The sequence below is a fragment of the Elgaria multicarinata genome, chromosome 3 (assembly GCF_023053635.1).
Source record: "Elgaria multicarinata webbii isolate HBS135686 ecotype San Diego chromosome 3, rElgMul1.1.pri, whole genome shotgun sequence".
In the NCBI taxonomy this organism is placed as follows: Eukaryota; Metazoa; Chordata; class Lepidosauria; order Squamata; family Anguidae; genus Elgaria; species Elgaria multicarinata.
Genome location: NC_086173.1, coordinates 86,325,844 through 86,353,643, shown reverse-complemented (window position 1 = coordinate 86,353,643; position 27,800 = coordinate 86,325,844). Strand labels below are relative to the sequence as shown.

Sequence of the window (27,800 nt, the reverse complement as noted above, 5' to 3'; positions counted from 1 at the left end):
AGTAAAACCTTACTTCTAGATGAGAGCCACTTGTTACACCAGAAAAGCTTATATAGGAATGTACATAGCTACCTAATGTCTTTAGAAACATTACCGCACAAATAACAGCAATGATAGCATAGTAAGTAACTCTTAAGGGAACACTTTAAAGTCAGTCAAACCTTGACAGCCTGGAAAGTTGATGAATTGTCAACATATGTGTGATAAATCACTCCATCTTGATTCAAGGTAACACACCAGAGAGCATCACGGCAGACACAAGTACAAGGAACTAGTTGTCCAGCAGTGCCATGGGTCATTTGGTACAAAATATAGGCCATGTGTTTCACTATTAATTTTTTTAAAAAATCATTTTTTTGGACAGCAGTATATTTATCTCTTCAAATAGTGCCTAGCTGAAAAATTTGGTTAATATTCTTAACTGCTTGGGGACTTCCACCATGCTTCGTAACACGTTTTCATCTGTTTTAAATGTCTGTTCTGTTTTCACATGCAAGTAGTTTTCCTTATAGTTACAACTCTCCTGCGTGAGAGCATTTACCCCTGTTGTTTTAAGATGACGCTGAGAGATAAGTGGACAAAACCATAATGAAAAGAATATGAACAGTGAGTGATCAGTTTAATCCATTGGAACAGCTTGGCAAAGTAGTGCAATGTGTTCCTCATGAGAAGCTTGCTGCCAAAGAATGCTCTGATTAGTTTAAATCAGTATCTAAAATTTAGCCTACTCAACCTCAGCCTTGGTTTTTTTGTTGCTCATTGTTCCCTTTTGAGGTACTAGATCATAATGCTGCAGTGACAGAAGAAGTGTTGAGACCCAGCAGCCACTTCCTTTAGCTATTCTGTCTCTTGACCAAGCTGCGTAGCACTCCTGTCTACCTCCTTTCTTTACCCTCCATAACATATAGCAAGGGTGGGCAACAGGTGGCCTCCAAGGCCACATGCAGCCCCTACTGCTGCCCTTGCATGGCCCACACCTGCTCACTGAATCCAGGGGCGGGGAAAACTGGCAGCTATGGAGCACTAAAAGGGACAAATTTAGCTTCTTCAACAGTTTGTTGCTCAATTTTGGTAGTAAACTGGCATTCCACCACCCCCCAGCATCCCACAAGGGAGGAGGGCCACAAGTGAGCCCATGAGGGCAAAAATTGCCCCTGGACTGCCTGAAGTTGCCCACCCCTGTTATACAGCCACTCCTGGCCTTTCTTCAGAGCTCCTTCTAGTTTCAAAACCCTTTCTTTGTCTTGCCCATGTCTTCAAGCATCACGTTTCTCTTTCTCAATCTATCCTCTGCACCTTTTTTCCAGCCTTCTTGCTTCTAACATTAGGGACATCTTCCTAGTCCTTACTTGCCCCTCTGTGCGTTTATTGTGTGTACTAAAACATGTTGCAATTAAAACTTTAGTTTGAGATGGCTGCACCTCAAGGAGCTCTCAGTCGTTTGTTGCTCCCTACATATGTGTGCAAGTATTAAGAGATTCATGACTTGCTTAACTAACATGCAAAGCAGCCCTCACTGGCATAGATGTCCTTTTTTAGACAGGAATAAAAAGATTTATTGCTTTTACAAGAGAAACTGAAGTGGTTTGCAGCAATGAATTCCCATAGGGTTCTCTAGCATTCTTCTATCAAGAGTTTACATTGATGTTCAAATATTATTTTGTAACAAATGTGAATGTTTAGAATCCTTTCAAGGGAGAGATCATCTGGTTCTATGTACCTATAATTCCTCTGTTCTTTAGAGTGATGCAAAGTATATCAGCAGGAGAATAGGTGGGAATGCCTCCAGGAGAGGAGAATCAGTCCACATGGGTGGTGTAGCAGCCAGCTGTTTGAGCTGACAGACAACTTCATATTGCACATGTGGTAAAGAAAACAATGATGGGAAACAAACTCAAAATGATGCTATAACTTGCAAAACATTTCTTAAAAATTGATTTCCCCCATACAACTAGCTGTAAATTTATATTCAATTATAAATATGAAACCACCACATTATTTAAACCAGTAAATTTGCCACTATACTTTCCCTTCAGGGCCCTACTTTCCATGCTCCCTCACCATATCTCTTTTCTTGGTCACTTCCACACCTTGCTCTAGGTTCCTCAGCTCTCCTAAACCCTTTTCCTGGTGTGGTAGTGTGACATAATAGCTGGAGCTAGGGAGATACCGCAGGCCCTATTCTCCCTGGAATTGAAAAGACTTAAGGGATGTGGCAGCCAAGTGAGGAACATAGCAGAGATGCTGATATGAGCAAACCTCAAACAATATCTACAGAATGCATATAGAATAAAGGCCTGTAAAACCTTCAGAGATGTTGGCTGCCAGTCCAGCATGTAGCCCTAAGGCATGACAAATCGCAACTAGCATGCCTTAAGCTTTGCCAAAACATGTAAAAGGAAAACAAGCAATAAGTAATATTTTCCTTACTCAAATTACAAAAGACTTTAGTCTACTGTTGTTATGCCAGCATAAAATGTGAAATGAAGAAACGGGGGAGTGGGGAGGACAACCTAGAGCAGAATGAAGCTCAGAGTTCTAAAGATTCCTTTTAGCCTTCAGGTTTCTTGGAGTCAAATTTCCACAAAACTCAAGGTGCTGTAGTGGAAGGAGAGAGTGCTGGCATTCGCTACTTCAAGCGAACAAGCAAACAAGCAAAGAAACATCCAGTGACTTGAGTCCTTCTATACATGAGACACAAAGTGAGGATCTCACACAGCTGACAAATAAAATTGGGGAGAAAGAACTAAAAGTTTTGAGTGTTTATAATATACAAAATGGTATGGCCATGAAGTGTTATGCCACTACTCCCCACCCCCTCACCCCAAAATCTAGTAGGTTGGTTAAGTGATGATGTTCTGTCCAACAATCATATTAACCATGCAAATGCTACCTGGACAGAAGATTGCATCCTCTCAGGTGAAAAACATAGCACTTTGGAAATGCAGTAACCCAGCAACAGGAGTTCAGCACAGAGGGAAAGAAATGAGGACTGTGACCTACAAATTAAAAACGTTTTCTCATTTATTTTGCAATCAAGTGATTATGTGGAAGGACCCTAATGGAAAACAAAGATGGCTTTGGATGAGCAAGCCTGCTAGTTGTTGAAAGGTTTTTCTCAGCCAACATTTTTCTTTGTAACACAGAAGATCTGTTTGGATCTTTTATGCCTGCTAAACATGTGGCACACCTCCCTCCTTTGACATGATGGGGAAATTGCCAAATTTACTAGTTCACTAATTCGCATGTTTCCATCAGTGCTTCCCCTAGTGACAGACAACTCCAAGGCGGGAGAACTTAGAGAATGGTGCTCCTTTTTCTGCAGCGCTCATTAGAATAATATAAGAGGAAAAGGACCGTAGAACTGTGTGTGATTTTATACATGTGCTAGTATATTTGGGATCTACCCATAATTAGATATCGAGGATACATGCCTTTTGGAATTACAGAAGTTCTCAGGAACAAGGTCATCCCAAATGATCAAATGTATGTCTTACTAATTATACTTGTTTGGTTTCTCATTTATACAGTGGCCTTAGCAACAGAAAGTTAAGCTTCCACAGATCTCAAAGTATAATTTTACAACAGGAATACCTCTCCAGAATGAAATGTGCAACAGTCTCACAATCACAACCTATAAAACATGTGTATTGATAACAATACACATAAAAGCTTTTATAAAGCAATGGTAGATGTAAGCAGGCAGCTTGAAAGAGATATTTTTAGTTTAGATTAATTTAAGAAAGAGTACCTGTTCCTTGTTTGCAAAGACCAATAATGTAGTTCAGTGAGTGTTACAAGCCAGTATAGTATATTGTACAGGCCAGTATAGTATATTGAACTTATTTCTTTTTGGGTAAAAGGAATCATTGGTATGGGTTTCCAAATTCATTAACACTTTGCATGGAAAAAATTCAGCATTGCTATCATAGAGGAATTATTATCTATCCTATATGCAACTGCATATAGGAAATATAGTGTGAAATATAACTTCATGTGTATGTCAGTACACTGAATTATAGTGGCTCTCTCAATCCGAAAAGGATACTGAAATCTCTTATACCACTGTACATGTGCGCTTGCAGTTCACAGAAGTTTTTCCACATAATTACATTGATTTAGTTTAATGGCACAGCAGCTGGGCAAAGCAGTCCTCTAGGCTAGAGAAAGTTGAATGCAACAGTTACAACTTTATACACTTGAGTTTAATGGTGGCTGTTTTTATCAAGTTTTTCTGTGCTATTTACAGATCACTGTTTAATCGAAATGTTTTACTGATATTGTACAATGAACTACCACCGTCACATCTCTGAACTACAAGGCTTATTAGTCTTATGATGTGTAACTTTGCTCTTATAATGTTCATCATAAGCTTTTAACATCCATCACTGTCTTGGAATTTGTGTTAGCAATAGTGATCCATGTTCAAACATAGCCTGCAATTGAAGTGTGGTCAAGGCAATATATACTTCTATCCAGAACCTTCTTGTTTCACAAAACAAGCTAGTTTCTTAAAATGCTTTTTAAGCCATTGGGATTTGTCACATAATTATTACAACATGGTGTTGTTAAGCTTAATAAAAAGCATATGTTTGAAAAAAAGGAGTGGAGTGTAGATCTAAACTGTGCTATATTGTGTCCAGGAGAGAAAATAACATGTATGATGACAAATAAATTACTGGCTGTTCAGAACCAGTATTAAACAGATGCCTGTCTGTCTGTATTGGCAAATAATGTTTTGTGTTAAGTGCCAATGAACCAGATTCCCTTCCTGTATAATTAAATTTAAACTTTTTCATTCCTTGACCTGGCATGAAAATACATCTTTATAATTTCAGGCAATGCGACTGAAAGCTGAATCAAGCAGACTATCCTTAGTGCAAAGTCTAATAGAAGGATTTAATTAGCTTTCCTTAGTATTGCTGACTTTTAATTACAGTTATTGTTCACACAGGAGCTGGTTCTCACTTCAAGATAATTTCTTCACCATACTGCTTATGTATTCACCCATATTACTGGGAGGGCCTGTTGCCATGTCTAGCTACTGGGAAAATGAAGAGTTTCGTGGAATGGAATAACTGACCCCCTCAGAAAATGCATGAATGTTAGAATGTTTTTAGGGTGTTTTAATAATGTATACTACAGTCGTTTGAAAAGAAAGTACACCCTCTTGGAATTGTATGGTTTTACATATCAGGACATAATAACAATCCTCTGTTCCTTAGCAGGTCTAAAAATTAGGTAAATACAACCTCAGATGAACAACAACACATGACATATTACACTGTGTCATGATTTATTTAACAGAAATAAAGCCAAAATGAAGAAGCCATGTGTGAAAAAGTAAGTACACCTTATGATTCAATAGCTTGTAGAACCACCTTTAGCAGCAATAACTTGAAGTAATCGTTTTCTGTATGACTTTATCAGTCTCTCACATCGTTGTGGAGGAATTTTGGCCCACTCTTCTTTACAACGTTGCTTCAGTTCATTGAAGTTTGAGGGCATTTGTTCATGCACAGCTCTCTTAAAGTCCCGCCACAGCATTTCAATTGGGTTGAGGTCTGGACTTTGACTGGGCCATTGCAACACCTTGATTCTTTTCTTTTTCAGCCATTCTGTTAGATTTGCTGGTGTGCTTGGGATCATTGTCCTGTTGCATGACCCAATTTCGGCCAAGCTTTAGCTGTCGGACAGATGGCCTCACATTTAACTCTAGAATGCTTTGGTATACAGAGGAGTTCATGGTCGACTCAATGACTGCAAGGTTCCCAGGTCCTGTGGCTGCAAAACAAGCCCAAATCATCATCCCTCCACCACCGTGCTTGACAGTTGGTATGAAGTGTTTGTGCTGATATGCTGTATTTGGTTTTCGCCAAACGTGGCGCTGTGCATTATGGCCAAACATCTCCACTTTGGTCTCGTCTGTCCAAAGGACATTGTTCCAGAAGTCTTGTGGTTTGTTCAGATGCAACTTTGCAAACCTAAGCCGTGCTGCCACGTTCTTTTTAGAGAGAAGAGGCTTTTTCCTGGCAACCCTTCCAAACAAACCATACTTGTTCAGTCTTTCTAAGTGTACTGTCATGAACTTTAACATTTAACATGCTCACTGAGGCCTGTAGAGTCTGAGATGTAACTCTTGGGGTTTTTGCAATTTCTCTGAGCATTGCACGGTCTGACCTTGGGGTGATTTTGCTGGGACGTCCTCTCCTGGGAAGATTGGCAACTGTCTTGAATGTTTTCCACTTTTGAATCATCTTCCTCACTGTAGAATGATGGACTTTAAATTGTTTGGAAATGGCCTTATAACCCTTCCCAGATTGATGGGCAGCAGCAATTGCTTCTCTAAGATCATTGCTGATGTTTTTCCTCCTTGGCATTGTGTTAACACACACCTGAATGCTCCAGACCAGCAAACTGAAAAAACTTTGGCTTTTATAGAGGTGGTCATACTTGCTGATGATCAATTAATCGCGGGCATTTGATTAGCAGCACCTGTTTGCTACTTAGCATCTTAATTCCTATGGAAGCAGTAAGGGTGTACTTACTTTTTCACACATGGCTTCCCCACTTTGGCTTTATTTCTGTTAAATAAATCATGACACGGTGTAATATGTCATGTGTTGTTGTTCATCTGAGGTTGTATTTACCTAATTTTTAGCCCTGATAAGGAACAGAGGATTGTTATTATGTCCTGATATGTAAAATCATACAGTTCCAAGAGGGTGTACTTTCTTTTTCAAACGACTGTAGTATACATTATTAAAACTGTGACCCTCCAGAGGTTGTTGGATTGCACTTCCTATTAGCCCGAGCCAGACTGGGCAGTGGTGTAAGAAGATGGGAGTAGCAGTTCATCAACATCTTCCCCAGCCCTGCTATATTGTAACCAAGTAGGCCAGAAGCCTGGTTTTGCTACGTTGTTTTGGGCATAATGCTGGAGAGGAAACATTGGACAAAATTACAATGTAGGAAAACATGGGTAATGTAAGTGAGGAGGTGCTTGTATATACTATGGATTTTTGGGGTTTGAGGAGTAGGCTGTACAGGAATAATATGAAAGATCCTTAGATCCTTGCCCACTTAATGCTTAATATTTAATTTGATAGAACCAAAGGTCCCTTGCCCAAACAGTACTAAACAATAATTCAAAAGTTTTTTTCTAAAACTCCCTTGTCCAATATGTCACTCAGAACTTGAAAGGTATTCTAAATACCCTGCCCAATTAAGACACTTTCCTATAGTGTTTGCAGTTTCCTGCACCCTGCTTGTTATGTCTAACTTAAAGTTCTAGGAAGTGGCTTGCCTTTGGCATTGGGAAGTGCTGAACTAAAAGTTACAACTGGATAAAAGAAGTTCACGTTGCTTTTTATTAATAATAAAACAATATCACTTATATACACACCCTATGGAAAAACAGGAAAGGAAATCAAGACAAAGTGTGGAAAATACATAATCTAAAAATCTTTTGGAAGCAAGCTCACCCAGTAACTTTCCTTTGACACTTGAACATGGTATGTGATGTGATTTCTTACTGTACTTTGATTGGCTACTGTACTCTTTTAATCTCACCTCTTCATATTTATTCATATTAGCTGATGTCTCTACAGTTCTACGGAAATCATTGAACTTGTTCTCTGTGTTTTTGACCTGTCTAAGATATTGAACAATATATTTTCGCATAATGTTCTCTTTTCCCTGAGTCACGCTGAAAGCAGTCTCCACCTTGTGGTGGCGCCTTCTGCTGGAGCTTGTAGGCAGGGTCCACATCTAAATTTTATCTCTCCAGGGGCACGAGCCATCTTATCTCCCAGACCAGCCCTGCCTAGTGAGCAAAATGGTTGCATCTGGCTAATGCTCAGCCTATGTCTCGGTTTCACTTTTATTCCCTAGTCAGGAAAATTCCTTTCTCTTCCCTTATTCTTCTCTGTTCTCTTAATCTCAATCCTTCTCCCTCTCCTCTCTTCTCCCATTTTATCCCCTTCTACCATCCAGCAGTGGCTAGAGCCATGGGAAACAACTTAGCTGGGGGCAGGGTCTGAGTTCCACAGCTTTTTTGCTGAGGCCTAAAGAAAGCCTGCAACAGTTGCTCTGCTAAGGCATACATGCTTAATCAGCAGAAAAAAAGAGTGAGCGGCAACAGTATTTGCAAGGCGACAGAGCTTGGTACAGCTTGCATTTGGCTTTAGGCATGGCATGGCTGGAAGACACCAAAGACAAAAGAACATTCTGTCCTGATTCACAGGGTCACAGAAGTCCCATGCCTCTGCCACCACCACCACCACCACCACCAGTTGCAACCCCCTTCCCTTACAGATAGGGTCACAGGGGAGGGAGGGGAAGGCCTAACCCCTTCAGGAAAACATGGAGACAATGACCATATGCAAGATGGAGATGGGTTTTTGGTGCCAAGTGACACAAGGCACCAGAGCAAGGTAGACACAGATCAAGGACACGAGTTGGCTCAGGGTGTCTGAAGCCAAAAAGTACCCACTCTGTGCTGGTAGCTTTTGGGAGGAGTGTGCTCCAGAGGGTGGTAGTACAATAACATGCCATTCTTGGAAGCCCACCCACTCTGAAATATCCCGAGGTAGAGAATGCCCTCCATGCGACTCATGAAAAAGAGGAAGAAATGGAGGCAGGCAAATTAGCATTTACTAAATAAAGCATTGGAAGGGAGCAGGCTATGAAAACGATAATGTGGGTTTCAACAGCTGTATGCTATAGAGAATAGCAACATGCAAGTGTCGGTGAAATATGGTGGGCCACACAGGGCAGAAGTAATAGATTTAAAAGAATAAAATGGAGCTAAAGCAGTTATAATTCCTGTTTGAACATGTATTCAAAGCAACATAGATCTCCCTGGGTGAGATGGTTCAAGAGAAAGGAAAGGGGACTCTGACCCTGGAAAGACAGAATTTCTACCAGAACGGAGAAGGGAGAGTGTAGGAAAGGGATAATGAGAAACAGGCCTGAGCACCAAACAAACCCCAGGCAATTCTTAGAGCAGAATCAAGTCCTACAGTTGTGGAGTAACAGGAATGCATGCAAAAAGAACACAGTAAGTGCCCAACTCAAGGGCAGTTATAGATTTCATAGACAACTTACTGTCCTCCAGATGTTTTGCATTCAACATTCATCAGCCCTGCTCAGCATAGCCAATGGTGAAGCAAGATAGGATTTGTAGGCTTAAGCAAATGGTGAACCACAAGTTGCCTGCCTCTGGAGTAGAACAATGGAGATCATACGTAAACAATGTATGCCCTCTGCAGCCATTCTATCCTGTTCCATCAGGGTCTCTGTTATCCCAGCAAGGCAAGAGGTCTTAAGGTTAGGCAGCTCACTGGTGCAGATCTGGAACACAGCATGTTCAGGACCCTGGACAGTACTGCAGGTACTGGCCCAGGGATTCAGGACCATGGCTAGCAAACTTGAAGCTAAGGTAAGAGACAAGTTAGCTCAGCACTGCCTGGTAGCATATGCTAGAGTTTTACAGCCTGGCCAGGAGAGTTCTTCTGGAAAGCCCATCCCTAAATTACTGCATCTGGCTTCTTCAGGAAGAAGGAGGTGATAATTTGAGGGGTGAGGATCTGGTTGGGGAATGCTTCCCAGGGCCATCCTGATCTTCAGATGAATCTAAGCTCCACTCCTCTAAATCAGAAGGTCAGGATTCTTCCATGAAAACCAATATAAAAGACTCTTACTTGAGGGGGACCAGGGACCAGTTCTGACTTTTCCTCAGACCTGCTGCTGCTGGAGAACTCAGCCTCTGAACATTCTTGGCCCTAGGCTATGAGGCATCCAGGGCACATTGGCCATTCCTGGAAGCCTCCAAGTCTCTGCTCTGCCTGTCTTTCCAGAACAAAATGGTTCCTTTAGCCAGAGTGTCAGGGTGATTGCCAATAAAACATACAATACTACATATGTAGAGAAAGCTGCTATTGCTGAGCTTCTCTGTAACTCTCTTAAGTAATCAGAGTACGAAACATGATCTTTGTCCTAGTTGTTGGTTCATAACTTTCCTTCTTAAACGTTTCACAGTTGCTATGACAAGCTCCAATTGCAAAGAAAAAACATCTATTTTTAAAAACAATTACCTAATTTGTGGGTTTGGTCAATGTGGTATTGAGGAAAGCCAATGTGAGAGAATATTATCAGTCTGTGGCTGTGTAGTGGATTGGGAGATTGAGGTTTAGTGTAACCAGCAGACATAATAACTATGCTCTGCACCAGCGAACATAGTTTGTCCACTGTTTAGTTTCATACCTTTTCCACCAAATGAATCTTGTTTTCAGAATGCCATTGTTGCAATAAAAGGGTACCAAACATACGCAAATAATTCAATATAAAAGTTAAATATTAGGAAAAGGTTACTGTTTCATATATTTTTTAAAGTTTAATTTCTGTTCATATTTTATCTGAATGTTAAAGCAACCTAAATATTCCTGAATATAAAATTTACTCTTAAAATAAAATGTCATATGTCATGCCTTTAATGGCATAAAACAAATGTTATGGCCCCTTTTAAAATGAAAAACAAAACCTGTTCAAAGTCTGTATCATTTTTCCTGGGTTTTGTTGTTTGTTTGTACTGCTGTGAATTAGTCTATAAATAAATGTTGGTATGTATTAGTACTTTGATGCAACATATGTGCCCTCAGGTGGTTTGCTGCCTATCGCAGGACATGAAAACCCAGGACATTAGTACTCAGGGTGTGGTCTCCAACTGCATGTGGCAGCCAGACATGGCTGTGCTTCACTTAGCAACAGGTTTTCTTCTTGTTGTTGCCAGCATGAGTTATGTTGGCATGGCCTATGGATTAGTTCCCTACTGAGACTTGTGGTCCCTGGAATCTGCACTCAGGTCAGAAAAGAAAGCCTGGAAAATAGATCTTGGGTTGAAAGTGTGGAGCTGGGGGTGAAGAGACTCTTTCTGCATCTAACCTTAGGGTGGTGGAGAAGGATGAGAAAGATAAAGAATGGTTTGTTATGGGAGAAGATTAAAACATTGTCTATTTATTTAACATGATTTACCGGTTCAGTCAACAGATTAAAACTATTCTGCAATGTTTCATCAAGTCTTAAGTACAGAATTATTGTTCACTCCTATTTGGTAATTTACATCATATTTAACAGGTATTACAGAGCTATTCTATGCATGCCTACTCAGAAGGCCAACTGACTTTAGTTGGGCTTTCTCCCAGGTAAGTGTGAATAGAATTGCAAACTTAATTAACTAATACCTAATTATACCCTTGTGTTATTATCACCAGTAGTACTTAATCATTACTTAAAAACATAAACTAGGTCCAATCTAACCTCAGCTTTCACCAGATAGGTGTAGATAATATTGTTCTTGTTCTCTTGTAAGCAATGCAGTTAGCTCTCACCAACTTTACCGCCACTCTTATTCATGAAAGTGAAGTGAAACCCAGACTCTCGTGCTTTAGCTCTTTGCTGTTGTTGTAAAGAGTCTCATTTCCTGCTGGAGACTGATGCCTCTATGTAGAAAAATTATATATTCTATAATTAGGGACAAGTTCTGCTCTGTTATTATTCTGCCATTCTGTTATGTTGGGAGATTACTCAGTTTGTTGTCCTGGAAGAAAAGAGGATTTTGGAATGCTGATAATAGATTTTGTGCATGTGCAAAGAAATAAAACCCAGAAGAGAAACAAAGTGAATTCCTCTGAGCGATTTTCTTCTTGTTATTGTTGTTTTACCTTTCTTCAGGACAGCAAGTAAAAATAATTTTAAAAAATCGTAAAGAAGACCCAGCTTTCCCCAAAGGGAAAAAATGTATTTCTTTGATCAACATAAATTAAAAAATGAATAACTCAAGTTTATTAATTTGAGATGTTTGAAGTGATTTTTTTTAAAAAATTAAAAAGACCCTGGTTTCCTGGAAGATTTTTTTTTAATTGAAGGACAGTGAAGTTTTGGTTGCCTTTCTGTAAGCATGCAAATTCCTGAAATAAAAAAAAATATATGTGCAGATCATGGATTCAGTGTAGCTCCAATAAGATGTTTTGGTATTTTGAATCTCAAAATCTTGGTAGAAATTTGACAATGAGGAATTCCATATCCATTCCTAACAATGATGCCTTTTGAGGATTTTCTGGGTCCCCCTTCCCAAATCATTTCAGGCAATTTGACTGAGTGGGTTTCCTTGTGAGGTTTATACCAAAGCACAGAGAAATGTTCAGTTTATATTTCCAAATTTGAAGCCTTTGATTACTTTAGTGGTTATTTCAGTGTTGTGCCGTGTTTGTTTGTTTTTCCCTAAACGGCCTATTATGTATGGAGGGACTTAGAGGCTGGTGTAACACATGGCAACCTAAATGTGCAAATACAAGATAGAAAAGTAATAACATAGAATTGTTCTATGTTATTACTTTGTAGCTGAAATTTTCGTAAATTGTACTGTGTACTGGTTAATTTGACACCACTAAAGAGAAAGATGAGAATGCATGTGAGATATTCAACCATTCCCTTGTTTGAATTGATACATTCAATTCAATGTAGTGATGATGGTGGATCCACATAGCTGGATTTCTTATATGATGCAGGGAGATTTGCTAAGCAGTACAGGTATGCCTTTCACCAAAAAGAGAAAAGAAAAATGAGGAAGGAAGGATCAAATAGAGCTATATAATCGCATGGCACATTCTCTTAATCCTTCCACGATCCAAGTCCGTCCGTTGTAGTATGCCTTCATGAAGCAGCCTTAAAAAGGCTGTGGACCATCGCATTGTTCTCCTAAACCTCTAATAGCTGCAAGGAAAGTTATCATAGGGCATGGTCCTATGCAAGTATAGACAGAAAAAGTCCTACAATTTCCAGCATTCCCTAGCCAGCATGTTGAGATTTGTAGGAATTTTTCTGTCTAAAAATGCATAGTATGGCACCCTAAATCATGTACTTTCACCCAACACTAACTGTAGGAGGGATAGCCTGAAATATTTTGTGTTCACCTCTGAGTAAAATGGATCATTAGGATGAGCCTCCATCATTACATAGGGCCATGCTTCCTGTTAGAGGACTCATTCTTGTAAAATATCCCTAGGTAGAATAAACCCCAAATCTTAATTTATTTACAATTCAGTACTTACGCTGTAATTCTGGGCTTATCTGAATGAACGTAGGCTATGAATAACCACTTCCCCCTTAGAATAGGCATGAGTCCCATGGATCTGAATTCGCTCAAAAAGACTCAAATTCTGAAATGGGATCCACACTGGATCCACTCCAAGGTATATCTGGTCCTTGCTGTCCATATTAATACTCAGGGAAAGATCAGCTTCCATCTGCATAGCAGATGGTTGTTGTGGGATTAATATAACAGGAAAGGTCTGCATCTAAGCAAGAGTGATGTCAGCAAATGAGTTCCCCACCATGTTGTTCTGTTTAATGATTTCTCCTAATTCAGCTACACCATTCAAAAGGCAGTATGAGGAATTGCCAAATTATTTGAGAATACTTAATAGTGGAATGACTTCCATTGGCTTTCCTTTTTTTATTTTTCTGCCTCACATATGCAGCCACTCAGAATACAGACATGGCCTGGCACCAACAGATGATTGAAACTTTATTTTGATGTTTTATTATGTCCCTGTACAAAGGTGGCTATATATAGGCTAAGCTTATTCTTTTATTACTTGGATGCTAAACTCCATGAGATGAATATACATACTACATAAATCACACCATATTTATAAAAGTTCTTTTCGCATTTTTAATTAAATGAAAAGATTTTCATTTCAATCCATGGGACTAAATCCTGTTGAACTCGCAGACTCAGTTTCAAGTGAAGATGAATAGGATCATACCTGAGACACCATATTTGAAATTAACCTTTGGTGCTTTAAATGTTCACACGTTGTTCTAGTCTTGTCACTATTTTGTGGAATTCATTTTAATTGCATGCAAGAGAACGTACTGTGAAAGATGGTTGTCTACATGCAAGGCAATTGTCCTACTAGCTTGTGAGGTATCAAGAACATTTATAATTCCAGATTTTTCAGCCACAATTTGGCAATAATATAATTCATCCAAGTTCACGTTTCTGTTCAACAATAAAGTTGGTGTTAGTTTTTAACTTTGCGTCATATAAATGAATTCCATATTCATTACATAGGTGTATTTTGGAAGAGCATCAGTTGAAGTTGCCCCAATGTGCCTGCAGTTTATCCTGTAGTTTTTTGTGAGCTGCTTGTTATCCTGGTTGTCTATCCCGTAAAGAAAACCAATTAAACATGCTTTTTTAAAATCTATGAATAATATTCTATCTTGTTCATTGGCTAGATATGGGTGGACACTGTTCTGTTATCCTTACGCTTTTTTACTCTAGCAACAACAAAAGATGATATCTGGAAGTAGGTGACACCCAATCAAACATGTGCTTCTGCTGCTCTTGCTGTTACTTCTCTTAATGCCTTAGAAACTATAGAGTTTTCAGTGTGCTGCCTTTTATACTATCAGCTCCATGCGCACAGTCCATGCGCACAGTCATTTCTTTGCTTCCTTTGACATCCTCTTAAAATGAGTCAAATGTTAATCATTGTTGGTGTTTATAGTCATTATATTTGTATAAAAATAACTTTGACATCCAGTACAGTTATGTAGAGTTTCCATATCTCTGGACAACAAATTATTATGATGCAAACCAGACACTTTACTTGTGTGATTTCTATCGCGCTTTCTCTCTTGACCAGCCAAGTAGCCAAGCAATAATAGAGGGGACTGTAGAAAGGCTTCCGAGTGTCTGAGCATATCACAATGTAAGGGAAAACAGTATTGTCAAATTAGCCCAGCTAGGAAGGCAAGGTAGTGATGGGCATTGTCTTTTGCAGCCACTTCTTACTGGATGACTTTAGGCAAACAACTGTTCTCAGTTCCTTTCCTGTAATATAGGAATAATAATACTCACCTGTCCTAAAGAGCTTTGTTGAAACAACTATGTAATGTGAATTGAACATGGTAGATGTACAGTATATGTACTTGGTATTATTATTCCCTATATGTTCTTCTGCTTCTGAGTTTTATAAAGAAATGTTAAAAGTTTTACAGTTTGCCAGTCTGATACAAAGAGCTGAGACCAAGAAGAACAAATCCTCTTAATAGTTTACAATACCTTGTAGTGCCCATATCATGGGGCCTAGGCATAGGACCATGAACTTGAGAGTAGAGGTGTAAAATTTATGGTAAAACAGATTTAGGGGTGGGGCTTACGAACCTACAGTCACTTTGCTGCTTTAAGACAGCCTTCCTCAACCTGGTATCCTTCATTTAGTTTGGACTTCAGCTCCCATCAGCCTCAGGCAGCATAGCCAATAATCCTTCTTGGTGCATGCATGAACCTTCAAAGGATTCAGAACCTTTTGAACTGACACTACCTTCCAAATTATAAACCCAGCAGTCAGGGGACTTGAAAGGTATCTAGCAAATATTAAATTATGTTGTACACTTAGCGCAGATTAATTACCTCTAGATACACTTTAGCCACTGTTTTTCACTCACAGGTAAAGATTAAAGAATGGCTAAACATTAGGAGTCATTGTCCGGAAGAAAGGGGGAAAGTAGATAGAGAAATAAATAGCATTTTACTAAGAATCAGGTGATCTGCACATTTTTCTGGTTTTCGTTGTAACTAGGAAAAAAAATGTTTTTTTAAAAAAAATAACAGCTTTGAGTTTAAACCAGGTAATGCAATACCCAGGCACCATCTGCAATTCCTTGAATCCAGATAATGCTTGGATTTCTGGGAAATATGGCAATCCTGATTTACTGTCAGTGATTAATCTTTTTAAAATGACTAAGCAGCTATAATGAGGGACAGCCTGAAAATTAAGTAATGCATGAAAGCTCGGGTACCAACTTTTGCATGCCAAGGCCAACTGGTTTCTATTTTACAAAGGATTACAAAAAGATGTGGTACTGAGCTTTGAAAACAATCAAAGTATTGCTCAATAATTAACCGCCCAGAGAGCTCCGGCTATTGGGCGGTATAGAAATGTAATAAATAAATAAATAAGCACCTTTCTAAATAAAACTCAATTAAGGATTTCTCACATGATTTTTTTCTTTTTTGCTCAATGGATGTACATTTGTTTCCTGTTTGTTGTGCAGTCTCCAAGCCTTTCCTTAAGCTTTTGCCTCTGTTGTGAAATTATCATATTTTCCCATCACACCATCTTTCACCTGAAGAAAATATAGTATTTTGTCCAGATAGCAGATTTATCAATATTATTATCATTGTGAGGAATGTGATTGCAGCAGACACTTAATAGATACTTTGTGTGTGTGACAAATGACACAGTCTCCCATGCTCTGTGCTTGCATCATTGCATTCATTCCAAAGGGCTCTTCTTTAAAATGAAAAACGGTCAGTTTTATCATTCAGCCTTGTTATCATTCAGCCTCATAGTTCCCCCTGCCCTTCTATGATGATGAGTTGAAAAAGATTTGTAAGAAGCACCACAGTCACCCCCACAGCAAGGCTATTCCGCTCTCTCTCTGTTATATGCTGTTTTTCCACTGACAGGGGCTTTCAGAACGCTTGTGCAAAGGATCATCTGTCCTTGGGACACACTTTCACTGAACATGTGGGGGGAGGCAGAATTTACTGTATTATATTTTAATCTCCTTTTGTAACACATAGTTATCTTCTTTTGCTTTAGGGCCCACTGGGATTGGATGGCAAGCCAGTAAGTACTGCTCTGAGAAACAAATGCACACGATTGTTTTGTGTCCTGCTGCTCTTCAGAACATAGAAGAGTTTAAAGTTTCATTATACAGCTATTCCAACATTTATAATGAGAAGTTGTTGGTGCTGCTCAATGATTTCTGAAAATGGTGGGCATGGCTGGCTGGAGAATATTGGGACTTGTAGGATTTTTTCTGTCTAAACATGCTTAGGATGGCACTATTAGTCTGGAAAACCAATTAGTAGGTTGTACTAGCACGCATGTGACTTCTGGAAGTGTTCTGAGCACTTGGCTGTTAGTTTCCCCTTGACCTTGAGAGCAAACAAGCAGACTGCTCTCAATTCACATGAAATGCCACTGATGCACATGGGAGTGTTCTCAGTTCAAAAAAAATTCATTCATATAACACATACATACATATATATGAATGGTTGATTGATTGATCATGATCTCAATCCTCCAAGTGCCACTTTTTATGTACCCCAAAAAGCATCATCCATGCACAAGTTCGTCTTCAGACTGCACTTCTGGAATTCACTACCACAAGATGTAGTGATAGCTAACAACTTGGACGGATTTACAAGTGGATTAGATAAATTCATGGATCATAAAGCTCGCAGTGACTACCACTCATGATGCCTCTATATTGCTTCCAGTATCAGAGACAGTATGCCTCTCAAGACCAGTTTCAAGGAAACACAAGCAGGAGGGTACTGTTGCATTTGTGGTCTGCTTGTGGGCTTCCCACGGGCATCTGGTTGGCCACTCTGGGAGCAGAATGCTGCTCTAGATGAGCCTTTGGTCTGATACAGCATGGCTCATTTTATGCTCTTACATTCTTAAGAGGGCGATATCATCGGCTTGGGGGAACCCCAATATTTATACTTTAAGTTCAACAAGATTATACGTTAGAGGACTGGGTTGTAGCTTCAGTTGTCTGTTTTAAGTTTTATTTTGTGCTGGTGTTTGATTTTTATTTATTTTTTAGAAAGTTTGCTGCTATTGCTGTTTTCATTGTCTTGTTACTACTTTTATTGCCACATTGATTTTTATTGTGTGTTTATTATTATGCACCACTTTGGAAGGGCTCCTGTCCTGAAAGGTGGCCAAGAAATATTTTTTTAAAAAATACATCTTAATAGTGCAAAAACATATTATGAAAAAGAAATTCTCAGGAGAAGGGCAGGGGACCCAAAACACTGCAGCCTGGTTAGCATGTTAATTGGGTAGAGAATGCTGGAAAGCCCTGGGTGAGGGTCAGGAATGTATTATCTAGAATACTGAACAGCAGCACTCTGCACTGATATACCCTATTTCTTCAATTCTAAGACACACTTTTTTTCCCATATAAACATCTCTAAAAATGGGGTGCGTCTTAGAATCGCGGGTGTGTCTCAGGGGTTTTTTTTTCTGTTGGTGGTACTGAGATTAGTGTGTGTCTTAGAATCGATGGCTTCTTGCAATCGAAGAAATACGGTATACTAATATTGAACTCAGTTCTCTGAGTGTTGGCAGAAGGGTATTATCCACACACAAGAGGGAGAGGCATCAGCAGGCTCAGTTGACAGATGGTTGGCCATTGTGCGAACACAGTGCTGGACTAGTTGGACCCTTGTTCTGATCCAGCATGGCTCTTCTTATGTTCCTATGAACTCCAAGGTTTGCAGAAGTCCGGAACCCCAACTCCCCCAAAAAACTGAAGGAAAAATCCTAAAGCGGGCAGGGAAATGGCTTAATGAGGACTGTGCATGTTCTATGCACATGGAATGCTGACTGTTGGCATGTGGGAGAAAACTAAAAAACTGGGAGACAGGGACAGTGGAATAGAGTGGCTAGAAACCTGAACAGAAGATTCTGTGCTGCAATATATCGTTGCAAGTCCCACCTGTAACAGCTGTTTCATGAAAGGAATTCTGTTTACTCCCTATTCAAGCAGTTGGCCTGCTGTGTATCTATACTACTTTGAAATGTCATTTCTTTTCATGCTTACAAGAGGGTACAATTCAAAATCGTTTAAAGCTGCTGTCACAAAGTCATACAAATGTGGACATAATATCAGCTGAAAGTTGTTACTAGACTATTTACATATGGTGCACAGGCATGCTGCACATACCGCAGGCATGGGTGATCAAAAACAAACAATTTATTAACTAATTTGTACAAGATAAGAGTTTGAGCTCTAAACTTAATAGGTCTCCTGTGCTAGTCTCACTCAGGAAAGAGAACTAAGGAAAATGATGCCAATGCATCTATTTTTACCCTCCCCAAAAGAATGGCATAGAGGACACAGGGGCTTCTTCAGCTCATTGCTTTGGTAGGATTTTCTATTTCCAACCCACTGCAATGCACTTTTTTGTCCAAAAAAAAGTAGTTTCACACTGAATCACACTTAAAAAACACTGTGAATTATGGTTTATTTTATTTACTTATTTAAGATATTTTTGTATCACTTTTCATTAACAAATTCAAAGGCAGTGTACAAAGTGAGTTAAAATGACAATTAAAACAGGAAATCGCACCAAGCTAGCCATAAAAATCAGCAACTGCTTGACTAAACAAATACATTTTTGACAGGTGTCAAAACACCATCAAAATTAGTGCCTATTGCACCACAGGGAGGGGAAAGAAGATAATTCTAAAAGTGGGGAGCCATGACCAAAAAGGTCCTAGTTGTCCTCAAATGTACATGTGCAGGGGACAGAATGACTAGTAGGCCTGAACTGTAGATCTCAAACAACAAGTTACATGCGAGAACAATTCTGATGTCTGTATCACTTCAGACTGCGGATTGGGGGGAGGTGTCACATGTGATTGAATGGTCCTCTATGTGCTGGCAGGAACCCTAGACTTCCACAATGAAAAAGAAAGAAAGGTTAGGGGTAAATGGTACCTCTTATTCTTTGTAATGATCTCTTTGATGAAAGGTAGCAAGAGAGAACTAAAGCAAAATTGTGCGGATTAAGGAACTACATGCTTATTATTCTCTTGTTGATCCTTACAGGGGCCTCCAGGACCAAAAGGAGATAAGGTAAGATTATTCACTCAATTTGTTTAAAATCCCTTCTAATGACTCCTATTATTTGAGCCACACTCAAATAATAATTCTGTTTGGTCTTTGTGCCATATTGATTCCTGCAGTTCCATTTACATCAAAGCCTTTTGCATCAAAGGTGGTGGTCCTTAATCACTGTTGGGATTCACTGGTTTGCAATACACTAGGGGAGCCTTCCCCAACTTGGTGCTCTCCAGATGTTGTGGATTTCAATACCCATGAGCCCCAGCCAGCATAGCCAATGGTCAGGAATTCTGGGAGTTGTCATCCATAACATCTGGAAGGCACCAGGTTAGGAAAGACTGCACTAGGACATATTTCTCTTGTTTTTCATGAGACTATGTCTAAACCTACTAATTTTGACATGATCTGGGAATTCCACAAATACTTTTTCCATAACCTGTATGGAAACCACAATTCCTCAGATGACTCTTGAATTTAGAATGGCCACTTACGTATTGCCAAAAAAGAGGATGTGCATCACCCAGAAAGAGGATGTGGGTATGGCTGTACAATTTGCATATGTGAAGTTATATGAATATGTACAAATTTAGAAATAATTACTATGATGTAAGTATAATGTGATACATCTCATCCTATATACTGGGGATGATTGTGACCAGGCAGCCTGTGTCTGCTGCCCAGGTGTTAAAAGCTGATGAGCAACTTCAAGGTTGTGCTCTGCCTTCTGATAGTTCTTTCTTTTTAAACCAATGGTGTGGATTTTCCAGAAAAATTTCCTATGCAAATTGGGGTCACTCACATAGGAAAATATCATTGGAAAATCATTAAAGAGTTATTTAATTTAGCATTTTTATTAAATATAAATCAAGATCAATGCTTAAAAAGTACCACAAGTTAAATTTTTGGGCCTACAACACAAGTCTTTGACTTGAAATATTGGAGGGAGGAAATTACCGCACATTTATTGTGACTCAAATGTTATATTCTGTAGTTATTTTTATTGGAATCCTTGTAAAAAATTAAAGATGATAGCAGGTAAGAAAAAAACAAAAACGTACTAAAAACTGCTGATACACTAATTCAGCCATCCCTGGCCTAGTGCCTTCCACACATGTTGGACTACAACTCAAAGACCGTAGCTAGACCTAAGGTTTACCCCAGGATCATCCTGGGTTCATGGCTGCCTGAACGCTAGATGGCACTTAGATGAATAGGTTTGACCCCAGGACAATCCTGGGATAAACCTTAGGTCTAGCTACAGCCAAAGTATCCTTCAATTAGCATGGATCGCTGAGGATGCTGGGAGTTGTAGGCCAACATGTTGGGAAGGCTCCAGGTAGAGAAAGACTGCTCTAATTAATCTAACCATGATACACTGACAACCACTCATCTATTTCAACAGTTTATCACTCTTCCACTAAGATTGTTGGGAGACTTTCAGTTTCCCTGTCGCTACTCATTAGCTCCATGCACAGAACTTCATAGAATCATAGAATAGTAGAGTTGGAAGGGGCCTATAAGGCCGTTGAGTGCAATCCACTGCTTAATGCAGGAATCCACCTTAAAGCATCCCTGACAGATGGCTGTCCAGATGCCTCTTGAAAGCCTCTAGTGTGGGAGAGCCCCCGACTTCCCTAGGCAATTGGTTCCATTGTCATACTGTTCTTACAGTCAGGAGGTTTTTCCTGATGTCCAGCTGGAATTTGGCTACCTGTAACTTGAGCCTATTATTCTGTATACTGTATTTGCAGATGATCAGATGCACTCGCAGATAACCTAATTCATGGATTAAACCTCCCATGGGTTAAACCTACCTGCCACACACTCATCACTTTTTTGTTGCATCCACTTTCAGATACAAGCCAGGAATGTTCTTACGTTGTCTGTTGTGACATCCAAACTTGGTACTCTGGGTTGTTGAGAGATAAACAATCCAGAGGTTTATCCCAAGAAACAACCATGGGTTCAAACTCCAGGTTGTTTAACCCTCAAAGTGCCAGGTTAGAATATAATTTCTAACAACCCAGGAACCCATTTTAGGAAGCAGATGCAAAGAGGAAGAAGCGATCAGGCAGGAAGCAGCGTGCTCATTTGTGCTTTGCCCCAATAACCCATGGACTAAAGAACATGCAAAATGGACTTCTGAGCCCACCAACCTCTTAAACCTAAAGGTTAAAGCATTTACATACATTAAACATCCAAAACATCAAACAACTAAGGTCGAAGTCAAATATTAATTTGTGGAAGTTTCTAATTTGGTTACCCTTTCTACTGTATGTGAAAGAAATGTTCATCCAAGCAACACAGGGACAGCAGATAACTGAGTAGGGCAAAAGGAGTTATGATGACTTTTTTGTTTTGTAGGGTGATGAAGGAGACGTCGGTCCAAGGGTAAGCACCATTAATAATACGAATATATTTGAAGCTTACATGAGACTTTGGCAGTGATGATCATAGAAAGATTCATGAATTTGCATGTTAACACAGAGGAAAAAAGGTGAAAACATAAAATGGTCTGGATTGTAACTACCTCATAGCTTCTCCTTCCCCCAATGTTCACATTTTAAGCAACATTTTTGGACCATAACACATTGTAGGTTCCTGTTTTATGTCTGACCGAAGGGAACTTCAGGAAGTAGTCCTTAAAGCATCTGAATCATCCTGGAAGCCAGAAGAAGCAGGAAGGAATGGAGGCAGAGGAAAACTAGCATCTGTTCCTGTTTGTGGTGAAGTTCAGGAAAATTCCTAAACCTGTTCATGTTTGTGGGGGTGGAACTTAGGGAAATCTGGTCTGAAGGAAAAGCTATAGAGATTATATTTAGCTTGGAAAGACTCGGTTTAGGAATGGTAAGGAATCATTTTTAATTTAAGAACCAATAAGGAATCTCAACCTGTTATTTGCAGAGTGTCATTTTATTCACTTTTGTAAATAATTTCTGTTTATAAACATCTTATTTTTTGTTCATTTTGCAAGGTTGCCTCTAGTGGTGGTGTCAATTCCATGTTTATGGCATAGTAACCAGGCTACTGAGTTTCTTTTTATAAAGAGGTTTTATTCTAGCGGCAGCGGTTAAAAGGTTTTATTGCTGAAGTAACATTTCCTAGTGGTGAGGTCTAATTGAGAAACACCTTGCCTTGAAGATTTTATTCATCATTTTAAAACATAATGTTGCAAAATCCAGAGTTGCTCAATTTATTGGTCCTTGGAAAAAGCATTTTTCCAGGTTTCTGCAGACCTTTGCATCTCTAGATAAAAGTTCAGTTGCTTAGATCCTTTGCATGTATTTGAAAAATCTGAGCCCAAATTTACATGAGCCTCAGCTGGATTTTTTTAAAAAAAAGTAGAGAAGAAACATACGGAAATGGGGAAATGATTGTGAATTTGTTTCATTTTATATATTTGTTGGTCTTTAACCATATGGAGGATTGCCCGCATTTAACTATAAAAGTAAGAATTTAATAAAGTTTTCTTAAAGTAATATGAACTAGCATATGGGCATCCTTACTCTGACTCATTTTCACTGACCATAACTTTACTGGAGTAGGACTGAGTTCAATAGAAATATATGCTTATTTCTACTTTCATGATTTCTGTTTTCAGTGAATTAAAAAGGTATTTTTTGGTTCTAGGCAAACCATTGTTCTTTTTCCCATCCACACCCTCAAAAATCACCTACCTCAGGGATTTGCAATCAATATTATTAAGTCTGCACTGAGAGACAAGACTATCCTGATGTAAAAAACAAAACCCTGAAGTAAATGAGGTGTTCTGGAAATTACTTTGAAGAATATTGTTTTTAATCTTAAGAGCAGTGAAGTAATAGATCAGAAGTCAGCTGATAAATAGGACCAAAATCTCTATCACAAGAGGCCTTATTTTTAACAGCAAGAGAATAAAATGAAATGTGGTGTGGGAAAACATAAAATAGACTGTCCTGTTTTCTTTTGTGGTCTAAAGGCTTATGATAAAATTCTGAGGAAAAGGAGCTTTTATTTTAAAGTAAAAGTAAGTTTCTGCCATTAGAAACAAAAACATTCATTTGAAAATGTGGAAACACCCCCCCAAAAAAAAGTAGGAAAAGGAGTCCAAATTAATTGTTATTCAATGTCATGTTTTTTGTATTTGAGAATTAAGTCCCAAATAATCAAACATTGATAGTCTCTGAGCATGTGCAGGGTGCTTTCCTCTCACTGCTGAGCAATAGCAGCTTCCCCTTTCCCTACATACTTATAATTAAGGATCAAGGCTTACTGAGTGATGACATATCTCTTACATAAGGAGTAGGAAACCTTTTTGCGTCATGGGCACATTTGGCAATTTGAGAAATTGCCCTGGACACTAATACAAAATGGCAAAGGACAAGTAACTTGCCTAAAAGAATGCATTCAAGTCAGAGGTGGGGTCTGAGACCCAGCACATGAAAGAACTCCTTTGGACCAACAGAAATCAATTTACCAGCTTCTACTTGGAAAATATGTTATTAATTTTAAAGCGGAAGTTTAGGGGACCTTGGTAGTTACCAAGAAAGGAGTCCAAGGGCCCATTGATGCCCATGGACACCATGTTCTACACAGACTAAAGCCTGAATATGCCACTTTAGGAATTAAAACACCTGTCACAAGCAAACTACAATCAAATTACATACATTCTCTTCCCCTCCACACAACAATCCATTGTATTCCTTTGTCCTTGCAGCAGCTCTTTAGCAAAACATTATTTCCTCCCACAGCCCCATAACTCTCCCCTTGCTTTCTTATTAAAGGCAAGTTCTAGTTTCCTGATCTCCCTGCAAGTTAATTGTTCCAAACCCTCTGCAGAGTTCAGCCAAGGGCTAAATCCTAGAATTAAAGTACCTCTGAGCATGTAAAAAGTACATTTTCCTTACTATTAATAACTACAGCCTCCTGCATCTTCACACATTTAGAACTCAGGAGAGTGTTGCTTCTCAGCACATGCTTAAGCAGAATTTCAGCCATGTGTTAGATTTGCTGGGTACCACGTAGATTATCTAAAATCTGGCAAGTTGCTGGATTTCTCAGCCATATGGCAACACTCAAAGAGGGTGATACCAAAGGAACTAGACCAAGATTAATTGGGATTAAGAGGAAAGGCCTATTAGATAGCACTGCTCTGATTGGATTCCACAACCTTCTGGTTTTATTATTCAAAATGTTATAGAGGCCCTTCATTAAAGGAATTGTGGCCTCTCTATGATCTCTCTGAGTTAATATAACTTTCAGGGAAATGAGAAATTAATTTTCCAAGTTACACAATAATCTCACTATGATACAAGCTGTTATGAAATATATTCTGTTGGGAAAATATTTCCTCTGCCTTATCAGAAGAGTTAGGACAGTTCACTTTATATAATGATGCTGCTCCATTTGTCTGAAGCACCTCATAAAAGAGAATTAAGAGGCTTTCATCAGACTTGCATTATGATCCACAGTTCGCCCCCATAGAAATCCTGCTCCAGCTTATGAAAAAAAAAATACCAATTTAAGATCACTAGACAATATCATACCTGGAGGAATCATAGCAAAAAGGCATTTAGTGGTGCATGATCTGTTCCCAAAGGAGCGTTGTCACCATGTATTAAACATAAACCATAGAATGGAGATTATTCAGAAATGTATTTATGCTTTTAAAAAGGGACAGGAAATATCACAAGCAGTTCCCAGATGTCATCAGTTACACACAAAAGCGTCTGCAGTTAGAAATGTTCATGTTATGAAATATGTTCTTGCCCCAGTTTCTCAAATGTGTTGTACCCCTTGGGAAAACCGAGCCCTGTTCTCTCAGCAGGACTGTTAAGTAATCAGATTATGGTGCTAACAGTTTGCGAGTCTCTCTCTCTCTCTCTCTCTCTCTCTCTCTCTCTCTCTCTCTCACACACACACACACACACACACACACACACACACACACATGGTCAAATACTTCTGGGTTTTTAGGACATTTGTTTGGCTTCTCAGTCCTCCTGTTCTCTCTTCCAATCCCAGGACATTCTTTCCTGTGACACCATCTGTCCTGGATAATTTTTACTTCCTTTAATTGGGCAGTATCTTTTCTTTAGCCTCAGCAGTAGACTTTAGTTCCTAAAGTTGTTTCCTGGCTTACATGGAAGAATGCATGATTTCAGATTACATGCTCTGGGGTTGACAGTAAAGAAACAGCCATTAGCAGCTGCTAATGCCTCTGAAAGAGCCAGCACTTTAATGAACCCATTTTTGAAAGAGGGGTTTAATTAATAATTTAATTAAAATAGAAATTACATAAGCTTCTCTGAACACATTGTGATCTGGAAAAAAAATACTAACTTGGGCAGAACTTTAGTACTAGTCTGGTTTGGTCTGTTTGACCAAACGTTTGTTATTGGAAAACATTTTGCCAATAATTCCCGCCCTCCTTCTTCAACATTTCTGTTGTAAATTTTCCAGTTCAAATTTTCCTAAACGTTTCTCGCTTTAATTTAAAACTGAAGCATCTGTGTTTGCATCAGGTTAATCAGTCGTGCAGTTTGGGTTACCTGCTTACATGCAATTCCCCAAGCATAGTAACCGCTCTCAAATAAACCAAAAATGTTTGGCTTTATTAGTGATCAAGAGGACCGTGGTGAAGTATGTTTTAACGAAGGGTGTTAATGTTTGTTAAGGTCCTAACTAATCCAGCATGATTCCCACATGTTCTGTGCATGTCCTAGAAAGCCCACATGCAGAATGCAAGGGCAACAACCTTCTCCTGTGTTCATATCTCAGTAACTGGTATGCAGAGTCATATGGCCTCAGAACAGAGAATTTAAAGTTTTCTACTGAAATTGGATAGGGCTTTCTCTAGGGGCATGTCTACACCAGTGTTTATCCAGGGGATCATCCCTGGATCATCCCTGTGCATCCACATGACGCACAGGGGATCCCAGGAGCAGGTAGGCACAATCCCTCCAGGATATCTGGGAACACTTTTTTCCCAGCTTTTCCTACGCTCCAAGGATTATCTCAAGGACTGCAGGTGGTGTGGGCACCCATCCCGGCTTCTTCCCTCCTCCAGTGAGTAGTGGGGGTCTGCAGAGGGAAGGAGCCGGGACAGGGGGACTCCAGGGACTTCGGGGGTGGGATGGGGAATGGGGTTAGGGCTTTTTTTTTTTGGTATGTTTTCACTGGAGCGCAAGTGAGCTCCGGCTCCTGCCTTTTTTAAAAAGAAAATGGCGGCCGCAACGTCCTGCTTCCTTCCTGGACATCGCACAACATGTGTGAACCCAGGGGGAGGATCTCGCAATCAGCATATTGTGAGTTCCTCCCTGTTCCCTCCCCTGGTGTAGACATGCCCTAGGAGGTCACAGTTATGGTTAACTCTCTTTTGCATCAAAAGAGTTTTTTTCTAGAGAAAAGTGTTACTGTTACTTTATAGAATTCTATCATCTGCCAGATTGCCCCTTGTTGCAGACTGTAAGTTTTACTGTCTTTATAAAAATGATGTGTCTATGCATACAGAAGAAAAAACTGATAATAAATATATGTCACATAGTGGATTTTGACAGTTACTGAAGAATGCATAATGAAAGCATAAGAAAGGGTATAGTTCTAAAACCAAACAGCAATGATATCGTTGTTAGCTGTATACTAAATCAGATCGAAGTGAATGTAACTGATACTTAATTGGAATCAAAATAGCTATATATGCCCCCCCCAAAAAACCTGTTATGATGGAACTAGAAAATACCCATAGCCATGCTTTTCTAAATGTCCACCATGTGTTGGTCATTGACTGTGACTGAGTTTCCTCCTCCCAGTTCTGTAGTCTATAGCAGATGGTGATCTCGTCATGTTAGTTGTTGCTCACAACAAGAATCAAATCAAACTCAAGGTAAAGAGTTCATAATGCTGCCATGCTAGGGGAGTCTTGCCTGATATCAAAGTAGATAGAAATAAGATCTGGAAAGATACCAGATTCTCATCTGTGTTGCATCTACTACATGCAACTTGTGACTTGTCAGACATTCTCAACCAAATCTGTGATAGCAACTAACAGTTTTTCCATGGCAATAGACAAAATTATTCTATCCTTATATCAAAGCAGG

The 27,800-nt window shown here is 39.3% G+C and overlaps 1 protein-coding gene across 1 annotated transcript in view; it reads left to right on the top strand.

Moving 5' to 3' along the window:
- Positions 1 to 22,090: 22,090 nt before the first annotated feature.
- COL23A1 (collagen type XXIII alpha 1 chain) overlaps positions 22,091 to 27,800 on the top strand; it is a 64,673-nt gene continuing 58,963 nt past the window's right edge. The window contains exon 1 of the mRNA XM_063120804.1: positions 22,091 to 22,113. The gene's annotated coding sequence lies outside the window, so the exon portion shown is untranslated. The remainder of the gene's footprint in view (positions 22,114 to 27,800) is intronic.